General features: G+C 35.2%; 1 pseudogene; it reads left to right on the forward strand.

Annotated features, from left to right (window-relative positions):
• The first annotated feature begins 995 nt into the window (after positions 1-995).
• On the forward strand, positions 996-14,180 carry LOC114047193 (annotated as a pseudogene).
• The last annotated feature ends 3,087 nt before the right edge of the window (positions 14,181-17,267 follow it).

The raw sequence follows: 17,267 nt of genomic DNA on the forward strand, positions 1-17,267 counted from the left end.
AACAAACTTCTAGCCAGAGGTCCAATTATTTTCCAAGGAAATAGGAATAATTATCTAGCCATTTCTATCCCTTCCAAGCCAATTTGATTCCTTTAGTTTTCTCTTCTTTTTCAGTTAACTGGTACTAGTAAGGTAATGATATTTTGGTTTTTATTGTTTTCCCATATGCCACTATACTGTATCAAGAAGAACTAATAAGATGATACCAGATGAACATTAGCATGACGAAATCTGAATTCCTACACTTTAGTTTTTTTAATTACCTACATAAATACAGAATGGGTGAGATTTATCTTAGCATTAGTTCATCAGGGAAAGACCTCAAGACTTTAGTTAAAAACTCAATATGAATGAATCAATTGTAGGTAATTAATATAATTTTAGACCATATTAAATTAAATATGACTTCATTCCTTCTCCAAGGAGTCAAAAGATATATTGAACTCTGTGATAGCCAGACTGCTTATGAAGTATTTTGCTCAATTGTTTACCCAATATTATGAGAAGACAATAACAAAAAGAAGTGCATGTAGAGGTGGGTGATCAGAATGGGTAGAAGTTTCATATTAAAAAGGTTCAAGGGACAGAAAGTATTTAGCCTAGACAGGAAAAGACTTGGGGAGGAGCTCCAAGTTTTCTTCAAATATTAAAAGAGATGTTAGGTGACAGAGGGTTTAGATTTAGTCTTTGTTGCTCTAGAAGAAATAACAGAGATCAATACATAGAATTTACATAATAGGGTGGGAGATTTCAGCTTAATTTATAGAAGCATTTTCTGACAGTGTTATATGACAATGGAATGTATTCCCTGTAATATATCACTATTTTCAATGGAGGTATTCAAAGACCACATGTTCAAGGCAGCTATTTATTGATGGTTGAAGGTTTCATTAGATAACATTTAAGATTTTCCCCAAACTAAAGTTCTTTGATTCTTTAGGTTACATCTTTACATCTTATATCTCTTAATTCCTTTATAAAGAAGCAGAGAGAACATGAGCCAAACAAACCAGACCTGGGTGACACAATTCATCCTGTTGGGACTTTCTGATGACCCTCAGACTCAGCTGCTACTCTTTGTATTGTTCCTGGCAGTCTATCTGGGCACCATACTTGGAAACCTGCTCCTCACATCCTTGGTTCTGCTTGGCTCACAGCTCCATACACCCATGTATTTTTTCCTGTGTAATTTATCTCTGGCTGACCTCTGCCTCTCGACTACCATTGTTCCTCAAACCCTAATCTACATGTTATCTAGAAGGAAGCTAATTTCTTTCACAAGCTGTACAGTTCAACTTCTTTTCATCCTGTTTTTTGGATGTACACAGTGTTCCTTGTTAGCTGTGATGTCTTATGATCGGTACTTGGTAATCTGTGACCCTATGCACTACCCCCTCATCATGACATGGAGGGTGTGTAGCCTTTTGGCTTTGGCATGCTGGTCAAGTAGCATTTTGGTATCAGTGGTGAATGCTACATTCACATTACACCTCCCTTAACAAGGAGACAATAAGAGTAGCTCATTTTCTTTGTGAGCCCCCAGCCCTTCTGATTGTGGCATCTGCAGACACACACAGCTCAGAGATGGCTATTTTCTTAATGGCTATGGTGATTCTTCTTGCACCTGTGTCCCTGATTATGATCTCATATGTATGTATCATAGTGTCTGTGGTCAAGATGAAGACAGCCTCAGGGAGACTCAAGGCCTTCTCCACCTGTGGATCTCATCTCATTGTGGTCATCATTTTTTATGGATTAGCCATTATCAACTACATGATACCTAAGTCTGCCAAGGAACTAGGAAAAATGGTATCTGTGTTCTATGCAGTGATAAACCCTATGCTCAACCCCCTCATATATAGTCTGAGGAACAAGGATGTAAAGAGGGCATTCAGAAATGTTGCCAATAGGAAACTGTTCTGCAGTACCTGATCCTCTCATTTGTCATTGAATTTGACTTTATATTACACTTCCAAATCTTTTTGTATAGCTCAATAGGAAGAACTAGTCTCTTATAACTCATATGATTTGGCAGAGATGCATGTTTATATTGCTATATAATTATATGTAGATTGGTCATTTATCATAACCTTGTAATATGTATGAGTTGTAAGGAGAGGTAGAGATGATATATTTATTCCTCTGAAGAACTAGGTAGAACTATGTTAATTTGAATAACTCAGAAAAAGTCTAATTAATATGGCATTATCATAGCTATTGAATATCTTGCACTTTAATTTGGAGGGTGGAGCTAAATATTATGGAGGGATTCTTGGGAACAAGAAGAGGCAGTCAAGCCTTTAGGAAGGTGGTTCAGTGATGCACTCACACAAAAAACTCAACAAAAACTAATGTGATAATGGATTGCTCTTAATAGAAATACAGTTCTCAAAATATGTAAAGTTATAATGCCATTATTATTCTAACATAGATATACTATCATAGGATTGTGTTATCTCCTGAATATAACTTTTTTGGTATTTAATTAATCTATTTTATTTTTTGATATTCTAAATTTCTGAACATATCTGTTCATTTTCCCTTATCCATTGGGCTATACCTCGTAATGAAGTAAGAAAAAAAGCAGTTTAGATTACCAACACCACAACCATGTTTGAAATAACAGAGTATTTCAAATCTGTAGTCCCATATTTCTGGGATGAGGGAGGTAGGTTTATTTTCTCAGCTCTTCTGAGGCTAAGCTTGGTCATTATAATTGCATAGCACTCAATATTGTTTGTTTGTTTTACATCATTGTAATAACTCTTTATATTGTTTTTTTCTGACCCTACATATTTAACTCTGTGTCAGTTGACATAAGTTTTTCTAGTTTTTCTGAATTCACATTTGTCATTTCTCATGGTATAGTAATCTTCCACTATATGTAGGAATCATAATTTTCTTAGCCATTGCTAAATCAATGGAAATCTACTTTTTTCTAGTTCTTTAATACTACAAAATGCTGCCATGGATATTTTGAAATATGTGAATAATATTATTAATATCATTGCTATTGTTTTGAATATTATTCTTGTTTTTAACTTACTTGGGCAAGTATGAGTAGCTATGGTATCTCAGGATCTAAGTATATATAGACTTTTAAAATATAAATTTTTATTGATAACTTTTGTGTGTAATTTTTTCCAACTTCAAAAAAGAAATAAAGATTAGAAGGTATAGTAGAAGCAGCCCAGGAAATATCACCACATTTGTGAAGTCTTACGAATAAATTGTGAAACATAATAATAAGTATTGCCTCATAAAATAGTGAGAAAGAGAAGAAAATAATATATAAAGCTTAGCAAGAGACCCAGCTAGTATAAATTATCTCAGTAATAATTAAGGCATTTTAAGGGTCAAACTAGAAGGAGGGCAACAAAAACAACACAAAAAGAATATGTGAAAATTGTTATAGCAATATCCTTTCTCCATTAATGACAGCATATCTAACATCTATGTAACATGGAGATATTTTTATATCTCTGGCTATTCCACTTCCTGATATGCTGTAAGCGGAAGCACTAAAAATGATGGCAAGAGCAGCTGGACTAAACCAAATAGAGTCAGAGTAGGTCTGTGCTGGAGGTGATATAATTTGGAAGATATCAAGGGAACAATATTGAAGACACTTGTTAGATAAAAGAATGTCAATTCATGGAAAAGATGTTGGATTTCATTTTTGTCAAAAATATCAATACATATCAATAATTACTGACTCATAAGCTTACTTTTCCCATCTCTACGAAATCATCCTGAGAATATAGTATATTTGCACCCAGGTCATTATTTTGTGGAAGGAATGGCAAAGTAATGCACAGGATTTTGCAAATGATATTCTACAGTAGAATACAACTTTATATTCACAAAATTTGCTAAAAGTTACAAAAATACAAACTCTCATTGTGCTTATCATCCTATTCACTATGTAAAAGTACTTGATCTTCTAGAACAAAATTCTGCCTTAAAGGCATTCTTCCAGAAGGGTGTCTCCCATGCATATGTCAAAATCATATAAGGTTCCTTGATAGATGTAACAGCAAAGAAAATTATGATTGACAATCCTGTGACATAAAGCAATGCAAAAAAACCATGGAGACATATGCCTGTCACATGAATTTTCTATCATTATAGGGAATGTCCAGCACAGAATCTAAATATAAAATATAATCAGTATCTATTGTGGTCCTCCAAATGCTGCTTTTTGTGCATAGCAAATTCCGTAAATTCCACATCCACCATGTCAATTTCCATGTACAATAAATCTCAAATTGATATCTCTTTGCTAAATCTCTTAGATTATATACTACCTATACCCCAAAATCTTACCATTGTGCCATCTCAGAGTAAAAGAGAGACTTCTAAGTGTGATCTTTAATCACCCAAAAGGTTTGGTTTAACTCTCCACACAGGAAAATCCAAGCAAATGAAAAATGCTTATTGTTATTGTCCAAAATATGAGCAACATTTGGATGGACAATCCATATTCCATGAGTACAATGCACCATTACAATCCATCAGCATGCATATCTTGGAACAGTAGGGCCAGGAATTGATCAAAAAGAGAGTGACTTGATTTGAATTTGAGAAACTGCAGTGCTTTTAGTGATCCCAAATTTTGCTCTGTAAGAAAGGCTCATCTTTTTAACATCAATATATTTCAAATAATATTGTATGACTGTTAGACATGGAATAGCACAGTCTTTGAAAACTTGACATTAAAGGTCTCCCAAAAGTCAATAAAGAAGCAACTGGGAGATGTGAGTATACTGAAAAATATTATCAGTGAAGAAATGCAGAGGAGCAACATTATAAAGCATATGGCCAGAAAAAGAAATGTCAGTGATGCAGTGAAAATGTGGGATATCTAATGGAAAACCTGAGGACTACATTGGTGTCCACATAATGTCCAGAGACCTGTAGGAAGCTTCTGGCACATAGAATATATTTCCTTCACCAACCCTTTCCTTAATGGAAGATTTTGGGGAGGATATAGTCAGGAGTGGTAAAAGATGTGAAGGTATGGATGTGTTGTAATGTACACATTTGTAGGTGGTTTGCCCTTTCCCCATCAATAAGATCACAGAACCAATGAAATATCAAAAGTAAATATACCTCATGATACCTGCCACACCACTATCCACATACTAAAGACCAAATATAAGGGATTCAATAAGGTCAAACTAATTACTTCTTATATGGGAAAATGTTCTCTGTACTCTTAAGAATATTACCATCACTTGGGTAGTTTGAAAAAACATACATAGATAGACAGCATGGGGTTGAGTTGAGTGTGATGGGATGGTTCTAAAAAGAAAAATTGGGCAGGAAAAGGTAAAATTATGCAATTATCTCATACAAACAAGGAATGAATGTGAGAACTGTTATAGTGAAAGCAGGTAGGAGTGGAGGGCTGCTAGTGCTGGAACCTTATTCTCATTAGAACTAGGTTAAAGAGGGAATAACATGTATACAATATGTATATATACACATGTATGTTATATATATGTATAAAAGTCTTTGAAATTTATAAAGAAATAGGACATAGGATAACAGAGGGGCTTTTAGAAGAGTGTGTAGATGAAGAAGCAGGAGGGTGGGGAAGAGGATAAGGGAGGGACTGTTAGAAGGGTGGGTAGAATAAGTAATGTGAGGGTTAAAAAGCAGGAAAAGGAAGGGATTCCTAAAAAGAGTGAGGATTAGGGAGGTAGTGGTTAGAAATAAGATATATGAGGAGGGATAGTGTTAAAGGAGAGGGAAAGAAGGATAATAGCGAGGAAAAATAGGATAGAGGGAAATATACATCTAGTAATTATAACTTTGAATGTGAATGGGATGAACTCACCCATAAAATGCAAATGGATAGCTGAATGGATTAAAAATCAGAATTCGATAATATGTTATTAACAGCAAACACATTTAAAAATGAGAAATATACAAAGTTAAAATAAAAAGCTGGAGTAGAATTTATAGTGCTTCAATTAAGGCAAAAAGGCAAGGGTAGCAATAATTATCTGAGACAAAGTTTAAGCTAAAATAGATTTATTTAAAAGAGATAAATAGGTAAACTACATTGTGATAAAAGGTACCACAGAAAATGGAAAAATAAAAATAATAAACCTATGTGCACCAAATGCTATAGCATCTAAATTTTAAAAGTTAAGTGAATTACAGGTGGAAATAGATAGTAATACTATAATAGTGGGGGAATTTAACCTTCTCCTCCCAGAATTAGATAAATCTAACAAAAAAAAAGAAGTTAAGGAGGTGAATAGAAAATTAGAAAAGCTAGATATGATAGATATCTGGATAAAACTGAATGGAAATAGAAAGGAATACACCTTTATCTCAGTGGTACATGGTATCTTTACAAAAATTGACCATATATTAAGGCATAAAAACTTTATAGTTAAGTGCAAGAAAGCAGAAATATTAAATGCATCATTTTCAGATAACAACGCAATAAGAATTAAATCTAATAAACCCCCTTAGAAACACAGATTAAAAACTAATTGGAGACTAAACAACCCAATCTTAAAGAATGAGTGGATTATGGATGCAAAAATCATAGAAATAACCAATAATTTCATTAAAGAGAATGACAATAATGAGACAACATATCAAAACCTATGTGATGCTGCAAAAACAGTAATTAGAGGAAAAATTTTAATCTATAAATGTTTATATCAATAAAATAGAGAAAGAGCAGATCAATGAATTAGGTATGCAATTACAAAACTAGGAAACAAACAAATTAAGAATCCCCAATAAAACACTAAATTGGAAATCTTAGAAATTAAAGGTGACTAATAAAACTGAGTGTAAGAAAATCATTGATTTAATAAATGAAGCTAGGAGTTAGTTTTATGAAAAAAGCTAATAAAATAGATAAGCCATTGGTTAATATGATTTTAAAAAAAGAGAAAGGAAAGCCAAATCACTAGTATTAAAAATGAAAAGGGTGACTATACCACTAACAAAAATGAAATCAAAGTCATTATAAGGAATTATTTTGGCCAATTATATTCCAATAAATTTAAGAATTTAAGTGAAATGGAATAATATTTACAAAAACATAAACTGCCTAGATTAACAGAAGAGGTAAATAGAATATCTATATACAATGATTTTAGAAAAGGAAATTGAACAGGTCAAAAATGAACTTCCTAAAGAGAAAGCATCAGGACCAGATGGACTTATGAGAGAGTTCTACCAAACATTTAAAGATGAACTAATTCTAATATTAAATAAATTATTTGAAATAATAGGCAAAGAAAGGGTCCTACCAAGCTCCTTTTATGAAACAAATATATTAGTGATACCTAAACCAGGAAGAACACAGAGAAAGAAAATTATAGATGAATTTCATTGATGAATATTGATGCAAAAAGCCTAAATAAAATATTAACTAGGTGACTACAACAATATATTATAAAGATTATACATTGTGACCAAGTGAGATTTATACCAGGAGTGCAGGGATGGTTTAACATAAGGAAAACTATTAACATAATTGGTTACATCAATAACAAAAGTAAGAAAAATCATTGTTATATCAATAGATGAAGAAAAATATTTTTTTACAATCTAAAATTTTATTTCTCCCCAATTTAAGTAAAAAACAATTTCTTACATTTGCTTTAAAATTCTTTTTGAGTTCCAAATTCTCTTCCTCACTGCCATCCACTACCCAAATTGCGAAGGCAAGCAATTTAATATAAGCTTAATATATAACATATGCAGTCAATCAAAACATATTTCTATGTTAGTCATCTTGTGAAAGAAGACCAAAAAAAAAAACCAAGAAAAATTAAGAAAAAAAAGGAAAAAGCATACTTTGATCTTCATTCAGACTATGTCAATTCTTTTTCTGGAGATGGATGGCATTTTTCATTGTAAGTCCTCCAGAATTGTCTTGGATCATTGAATTGCTGAGAATAGCTAAGCCATTCATATTTATTATCCTACAATATTGCTGTTATGTATACAATGTTCTCTTGGCTCTTCTCATTTCACTTTGTATCAGTTCATGTAAATCTTTTCAAGTTTTTCTGAGAGCATACTGCTTGTCATTTCTTATAGTACAATAGTATCCCATTTGTTCAGCTATTCCCTGAATGATGAACATCTCCTCAATTTTCAGTTTTTTGCCACCACTAAAAGAGCCGCTATGCTATACATATTTTTGTGTATATAGATCCTTTTCATTTTTTTTCCTGTCTCTTTGGGATATAGACCAAGTTGTAGTATTGTTTGGCCAAAGGGTATGCATGGTTTTAAATCCCTTTCAGCATAGTTCCAAATTGCTATAAAGAATGGTTGAATCAGTATATAACTTGACCAACAGTGCACTAGTGTCTCAATTTTCCCACATCCTCCCCAACATTTGTCATTTTCCATTTCTGTTATATTAGCCAACCTGATAGGTGTGGGGTGATAGCTTAGAGTTGTTTTAATTTGCATTTTTCTAATCAATAGTATTTAGGGCATTTTTCTATCAAACTATTAATAGTTTTGATTACTTCATCTGAAAACTGCCTGTTCCTATCCTTTGAACATTTATCAATTGAGGAATGGCTCTCATTTCCATAAATTTGACTCAGTTCTCTATATATTTGAGAAATGAGGCCTTTATAAGAAAAAATTGGTGTAAATTTTTTTTCACAGTAATAATTACTATGTATTTCCCTTCACTCCATTTTCTCCCTGTTCATCCTCCTCCAGGGGTGAGAAACCTGTGACCTAGAGGCCACATAGGGCCTTGTAGGTCCTTGGATGTGGCCTTTCGATTGAGTCCAAGTTTTATAGAACAAATCCTTTTACCAAGGGAATTTGTTCTGTGAAGTTTGGATTCAAAGGGCCACACTTGAGGACCTAGAGGGCCACATGTGGCCTTGAGACTGAAAATTCCCCACCCCTGTGACCTACTCTCCTTTCACCCTGTCTGTTCTCAAAAGTATTTTCTTCTGACTTTTACTTCCTTCAATCCACCCTGCTTTCTATCAAGCAACACCCCCCACCCCCACACTTTCCCCTATTACCTTCTCCTACTTTCCTATAGGGTAAGATAGATTTCTATATCCAACTGAGTGTGTATGTTATTCCCTCTTTGAGCCAATTCTGATGTTCTGATGAGAGTAAGGTTCAAGCAATGTCCACTGCCACCTCTCCCATCTTCCCCTCCACTGTAATAAGTCTTTTGTACCTCTTAATGTGAGATAATTTACCCCATTTTACCTCTCCATTCTGGTTCCAGTGCAATCCTCTTTCTCACCCCCTTAATTTTTTTTAAGTATCATCCCCTCAGAGTCACCTTATAACTGTACCCTCTGTCTGTATACTCCTTCTAACTGCACTAATAGTGATACAGTTCTTAAGAATTACAAGGATAATCTTCCTGTGTAAGGATGCAAATAGTTTAGCCTCTTTGAATCCCTTATACTTTCTCTTTCCTTTTTATCTTTTTGTGCTTTTCTTGAGTTTTGTGTTTGAAAATCAAATTTTTTGTTCAATTGTAGTTTTTTCATCAGAAAAGCTTAAAAACCCTCATGTCATTGAATGACCATTTTTTCCCCCGAAGGATTGTGCTCATTTTCAATGGATAGATGATTCTTGGTTGTAATCCTAGATCCTTTGCCTTCTGGGATATCATATTTCGTGCCTTCTGATACTTTAATATAGAAACGGCAAAATCCTGTGTAACCCTGACTTTGGCTGCATTGTATTTGAATTGTTTCTTTTTGGTTGCTTTCAATATTTTCTCCTTGACATGGTTGTTTTGGAATTTGGCTATAATATTCCTGAAAGTTTTTGTTTTAGTATCTCTTTCAAGAGGTAATGGCTGGATTCTTTCAATGTCTATTTTACTTTCTGGTTATAGGATATCAGGGCCGTTTTCTTTGATAATTTCTTGAAATATAATTTCCAGGTCATTTTTTTATCATGGCTTTCAGGTAGTCCAATAATTCTTATATTATTTCTCCTAGACTTAGTTTCCACATCAGTTGTTTTTCTTTTATGCTTTTTTTTTCTTTTTTTGCCTTTTTGGTGAAGCAATCAGGGTTAAGTGACTTGCCCGGGTCACACAGCTAGTAAGTGTCATGTATCTGAGGCTAGATTTGAATTCAGGTCCTCCTGACTCCAAGGCTGGAGCTTATTCACTGCACCATCTAGCTACCCTATCAGTTGTTTTTCTAATGAGATATTTCACAAGTCTTCTATTTTTTCATTCTTTTGATTTTATTTGACTGATTCTTGATGTCTTATGGAATCATTAGCTTCCACTTGTCCAATTCTAATTTTTAAGGAATTATTTTCTTCAGTTAGCTTTTATACCTCCTTTTCCATTTGGCCAGTTCTACTTTTTTAAGGAGTTATTTTCTTCAGTAAATTTTTGTATATCTTTTTCCATTTTTGTGCTTCCTTTATCAAGCTATTGAATCTTTTTTTCATGGATCTCTTGCATCACTCTCATTTCTTTTCCCAATTTTTCTTCTACCTCTTTTATTTGATTTTTAATCTCCCTTTTGAGCTTTTCCAGGGTTTCTTTTCTGGATTTGAGACCAATTCTCATTTTTCTTTGAGACTTTGCTTGTAATTTTGACATTGTTGTCCTCTTCTGAGTTTGTGACTTGATGTCACCACAATAACTTTCTATGTTTGTGTTTTTTCCTTTGTTTTGTTTTGTTTTACTCATCTTTTCCAGCCTATTTCATTACTTTTAAAGTTAACTTGTATTCCTGGGGTGGATGGGGCACTACCCCAATCACCTTGTATTGGGGGCTCCAGTCCCTGGCTACTTGCTTGATGTTGTGCTAGTTGTGTGGGGGATCTGGTTACTTGCCTGGAGATGCTTTGGTAAGCAGAAGGGGGTCTGGCCACTTGCCTGTTGCTGTGCTGAGGCCCATGGGGGATTTCTTGCTGTGCCAGGGTCAAGAATGGGGCAGGTCTGGCCACTTACCTGATGCTTTGTGAGAGCCTAGGGTGGGCCTAGTGCTGAGCTGGGACCCAAGGGGGCTGGTGCTGCATCTGGGTCCTGGAGGTTGGGTTCTGTAGGCTGGCTGCTCTCTTGTTGCTGCTCCAGGGGCATGGGCCTTCAGTTACTTACCTGTGCTGGGGCTCAGGGCCTCCCATTGGCTTGCTGAGGTAGGCCCTGCTGCTGGCTTGCTGATACACTGCCTGCCCTGGATTGAATTCTCCTTTTACCTGAGTGAGCTCTTTCTTGCCAACACACACACACATAAGTGAAAAATGAATAAAGATAAAAATATATGCTGAGTATCAAACTGATTCAAATATATACAAATAATAGCCATTCCCCATTTGATAAATCATCAAGTGGTATAAACAGGAAGTATTCAGAAGAAGAAATTAAAGCCATCTATAGACATGTGAAAAAATGCTCTAAATCACTATTGATTAGAGAAAGGCAAATTAAAACAACTGAGGTAGCACCTCACACCTATCAGAAATTACAAATGCTGGAGGGAATGAACAAAAAAGGTACACTAATGAACTGTTGGTGGAGTTGGGAACTAGTCCAACCACTGTGGAGAATAATTTAGAACTATACCCAAAAGTCTATACAACTGTGCATACCTTTTGACCCAGCAATACCACCACCAAATCTACATCCCAAAGGGATCAAAGAAAAAGGAAAAGGACTTATATGTACAAAAATATTTATAGCAGTTCTATGGTGGCAAAGACTTGGAAATTGAGGGGATGTTCATCAACTGGGGAATGGCTAAGTGAGTTGTGGCATATGATTGTGATGGAGTACTATTGTGCTATAAGAAATGATGAGAGAGTGGTTTCAGAAAAAAAGCAGAAGACCTATATGAACTGATGCAAAGTAAAGTGAGAAGAACCAGGAGATCATTGTTCACAGTAACAGCAATATTGTAATGATGATCAGTTGTGAAAGACTTGGTTACTCTGATCAATACAATGATCCAAGATAATTCCAAAGGCCTTATGATGAAAAAAAAATGCTATCCATGTCTAGAGAGAGAACTAATGAACTCTGAATGCAAACTGAAGTATAATTTTCTCTATTCTTTTGAGATATAGCTAATATGGAAATGTTTCACACTATTTCATATGTATAACTGATATTTTATTAGCTTTCTCAATGGGTGGGAATGGGGGTTGGGAATGAGGGAGAGAATTTGGAACTCAAAATTTAAAAATAAAAGAATGCTAAAAATAAATAAACAACAAATTTATTAAAATAGAAAAATATTAAATTAAAATTATTGAGAAATAAATAAACACATATTTATTAAGGGCTTACTAAATTCTAACCACTAGTTTAAGTAAGGGAGAGAAGAGTCAGTTTATAAAGTCAAGTCAAATCAACAAACATTTATGAAGCACCTACTATGTGCCAGGCACAGAATGTTTTCGGAAAAGCATGGCAGGATCTATTTGAAATGAAGCAAAGTGAAATAAGAAGACCTGGGAGATAATAGTGCACAGTACCAGCGATGCTGTAATGGTGATTGACTATGAAGGACTTGGCTACTCTGATCAGTACAATGCTCCAAGACAATTTCAAAGGACTCCTGTTGAAAAAAGATGCTGCCTACCTCCAGAAAGAAAACTGATGACCTCTGAGAATAAATTGAAGTATAATTTTCATCACTTTATTTTTTTGAAACATTTGATAATACAGAAATATGTTTTGCATCATTTCACACGTATAATTAATATCATATTCCTTTTGTATTGCATGTGAGAAGGCATGAGAGGGAGGGAGAGAATTTGCAATGTAAAACTTAAAAGTAAAAGAATGTTAAAAATAAAATGTTAAAAAAGCAAAAAAAAAAAGATTATTTTTTAATTGCTTAAGTCTTTTTCTTTTTACCCAATCTCACTTCTCCCACAAGCCTTTCCCACTAAACCATACCTGATAATTAGTCTTCAAGTAGAGAATGAATGAACACTTGACAGTTAAAGTTAGGTAAGAGTTGGACTAGATGGCTACTGAGGTGTCTTAAAACTTGCAAATTTTGAGATTTGTGAAAGGGAGCAACTTGTCTTCCAGAGATCCCAGTCTCTCTTTCTGGAGGAAAAGCTATGTTCTGGGAATGGAGTATGAGATGGAAAAGACCCTGAGGGAGGCAGCCTGGGGAGAATTGTCAAGGGGTGTGGGCCTGTAGAGGACTATGAGGTAAGGTGCTCAGAAGAAGCATGTAGCACTGCAGTGTTGCTGCCCTGGAGCAAAGTAAGTCCTTTTTACTCTGCCCTAGTGATCATTCTACCAGAATGAAGAACTAGGACCACTGGGTAAAAGTTACACTGAAGTAGACTTTAGCTCAATATGTGAATAAAAACTTCCTAATAATTAGAGTTGTTCAATAATAAATTGAGTTGACAGAAGGTGATAAGTTTTCCATCACTGAAGATCTTCAAGCATAGACTACTTGTAAGTCAGTGAGTCAATCAATAAGCATTCATAAAGTAAATAGAATATGCAAAGCACTATACTAGAAATTGGGGATAGAAAGACAAATGTGAGGAGCCTGCCTCCTTGAGGATCTGACACTACACTAGGAAGATGTAACTTTTCAGATTTTTACTGATAAATATTGAAAGGATATATGGCCAAAAACAAAAACAAAAACGAAAACAAAAAAAAGAAATTGACATGGGGATTACTAACAATGGGGAACAATCAGAAAATACTTCTTGATGGAGGTAGCACTTAAGCTGAGGCTGGAAGGGAGCTAGCAATTTCAAAATGTGAAGGTGATGAGGTAACATTTAAGGCATTGTGGACAGTCTGTGCAAAAGCATGAAGGCAGAACGTAAAATATTAGATGAAGGGAAAAGGAAGTAGGGTAGTCTATAAGAGATATAGACACCCTACCCCTAACCATCTAGGGGCAGAAGCTTGGATCTCTCGCTCCTCCATCATCCCCCAAAGCCCAGCGGGCGGGACATGGGAAAATCCTCAGTGATGTAACCCACAGCATCATTTTGGGAGTCTCTGCCAGCCAGTTGACTCAATTGCTCCAGGTAACTGCGGCTGAAGTAAGTCCAAGTTTACATCCACCACTCTATTGGGTTCTCCCCGAACCTCTCAGCTAAATATTCACAGTGCTTCAGAAGGCTCCACTTGGAATCCCTTTGATGATTACAATTTCTCCAAACTCACAGCTGAGGAGCTACTGAACTGAGGACTTTGCAAAGTTTGGAGACGGCAAACCTCTTGAAAAACCTGGAGGTTCAGCAGAGAGTTGATCCCAGGCTTTCAGCCAGGTCCAGCCACTACTCAAGCACATGCTTCTGGCTCCTTCTCCTTTTCTACTGGAACCACTGAAAAAAAACCCCAAAAGATGTGTTTGGTCTGGATGCTAGCTTTCATCTTCTGAACGTGTCTGATCCTTTCATCCCTCTCCCAGTACCTAATGCACCAGATGAGAAAACAACAGCTCACTGAAGTAACATGGCTTGTCCAAAGTTATGCAATTAATAAATTTCGGAGGTGGGATTTGAACACAGGTCTCCTAACCTCAAATACTCTTACCACTATTCAATATAGCCCTCTTGACCATTCTGGGAAGAAAAATGCTTTGTAAACTTTGCAAAATCTCAAACATAAATTATTCTTGAAAAAAAAAAAGAGTTACAGACAGAACTTATAGTTTGATTTTTACCTAGGTGGCCTATATGGCTCCAGTTCTGAGATTCTTTGTTTCTGTGATTTTGTTTGTTGTGTGATTCTTTGTTTCTATTCTATGATTCAAAATATCTTACTATAACTAGGCATCGAAGCCATAAAATTCCTTCAGTTTATGTAACTTTTTGACATTAAAGTGACATTTGTTTCTTGGGAAAACAAACCTAAATATATATGTGATAAAAGTTTCACATAAGCTATCAATCACATTTTTTCATATCATGCCAACAAAATTAATAGAACTGTACCTGGGCTCTCAATCACACATCCATGCAAATACCCACATTGCCAACAGAGAATATGAGAATGGGTGAAAAGAGTAAACTGAGAGTTTGAAACTGAAGATTTACATTTTAATTACTTGCACTAAAGGATATTTCTTTTGTCCACCTGAGAGAGAACTACACTGAAAAGATACATTCACTTCCTGATTTTTCCTAATGACTTAGAAATCCTCTGGAGTGTGTGAGATACTCCAGAGACCATCCCCACACTATAGACCATGTAACTAGGTTTGTATTTATGGAAACAGTCCTTGTTTGAAAAGCAATTCCTCAGAACCACCAAGGAGACTTGTCTGGGGAAGGGAAGATTTAATCCACTTCCTCACTCTTCCCCTTCTCCTCCAACTCCTGCTCCTGGCAAGGAACAAAGATTGGATGAGAGCTCTCTGATTTAGTATAAGTTACCTGATGTTTCCATCTCCCTAACCTAACAGGTACTTCTATTCTATTTTCCGTATTTGGAGTATCTTTCCCTTCTATGAGATGTGTTCCTAGTGTTTTCTGTCTTCCAGGTGAGAATATGAGGTTCTAGATAGAGAAGGGGGGAATAGTAAAGGCTTACTGAAAGTTGCAGAGTTGGAGCTGGAATTTTCTGAGTAGATTTGGATTGGACTAGGAAAAAGTAAATTCCACACTGATGCAGGCAAATCTAAGAAAAAAAGACATTAGTTGTGAATAGGTAAATGATATGTAAATGATGGCAGTTTGGAGCAATGAAAGGGGGATGTAAAGGGGATATAATAATAAAGGAGATATAAAGGCTAAATAACAATGGGCAGAGTGTCTCAGAATCAAGAGACATTTTGAGTTCACTTTCCATTTTAGCTTGTCTTATTCCCAAAGGAAACACATCAACCAAACCAACACTCACTCAGTTGATGAACATTTCTTAAAATTCTATTATGTATTGCTGATCCTGGAGTTACAAAGTCCCTCTCTTCAAGAAATGTGTATTCTATCTTCTATCTAGAGAGATAACATGTTTCCATATAAGCATACACAAAAGGTGAGCAAAGATTGCAATGTGATTATAGGTGTTGGAGGAAGAGGCCTAACCCCTGGAGGGATCAAAAAAGGTTTCATATAAAAGGTAGTATTTGAGCAAAGATATGAAGGCATCTAGACATTCCAAAAGGTTTAACAGAGGAAGAAGTGTATTTCTGGCACTGGAGAAAGTCTGTACAAAAGTGGAAGTGGGGAAATGAGTGCGCTGTGAAAATATTAACAAGATAACAAGATAAACTGTTCAGTTTAGCTTGACCATAAATTTATAGTTGGGAGAGCAATGTATAGCAATTGGTTGTAAATGAGAAACATAGGAATGCCTATCTGAGGGAGCCACTGGAATTTATTAAGCAGACAACATAGCCAGGTTGATGCTCTAGGAATATTGCTTTGAGAGCATTGTGAAGGACAAGTTACAAAGGACATAGACAAGGCAAGAAAAGCAATAAACAGAACACTGGTTTCTGAACTCTTGTACCTTGCCTTGGGACCATATCTATTGGCCATATAGCTCTATTGATATGAGTGATGGACAAAGTTAGAGACACTTTGGACCCTGGATATGATGTATTATGAGAATAAGCTTGTCCTTGAGAAGAGACTCCAGGACACCCAGGTTAACATCTCCCGAGCACCCATTTCCCTAGAGAATAATAGAAAATAACATAATTGTGTTGTCTCATGCTAACTTACAGTAGCCAGAAGAGAATCTTGTCACTATTCTGGGACCCAAACACCCAACGTAGTACACCTCACCAGGCTAATTAGCAATCTCCCAGCATAGTGAATCAGAGCAGAACCTGTTATTTCAATGAAATACCAATTCTTTCACATTACCCACCTCTCAGAAACTTAATCCTCTACTCCCTCAAGGCCTCAATGTTTTCATGTAGAATTCATTAGCTTTTCCTTGTCAAGGAACTCAAAACCTGTCATGGTAAATCTGAGAATCTCCTTTGAAAATCTTAATTCTAGAAGCAGATCTAAGAGTAATTGATGAAAATGGTAAAGAAACTGATTTCTATTCATAAAAAGAAAAAAAACCTTATTTTCCATGATTACACATATATAACATGTCAAATTATCTTAGACAGGGGGTGGTGAGGGGGAAATGAAGAAAATTTGGACTTAAAATTTAAAAAAAATGAATGTTAAAATTGTCTTTATATATATAATTGGGAAAATCCTATTTAAAAAATAAAAGTTAAGAAAAAAGAAAAAACTTTTTTTTTTTTATCAATTAGAATTGTCCTAAGGTGGAATGAACTACCTTAGGAGGGAGATATTGAGATACT

Source organism: Vombatus ursinus, unplaced genomic scaffold (genome assembly GCF_900497805.2).
Source record: "Vombatus ursinus unplaced genomic scaffold, bare-nosed wombat genome assembly UNPS02014786.1, whole genome shotgun sequence".
NCBI classification, from domain to species: Eukaryota; Metazoa; Chordata; class Mammalia; order Diprotodontia; family Vombatidae; genus Vombatus; species Vombatus ursinus.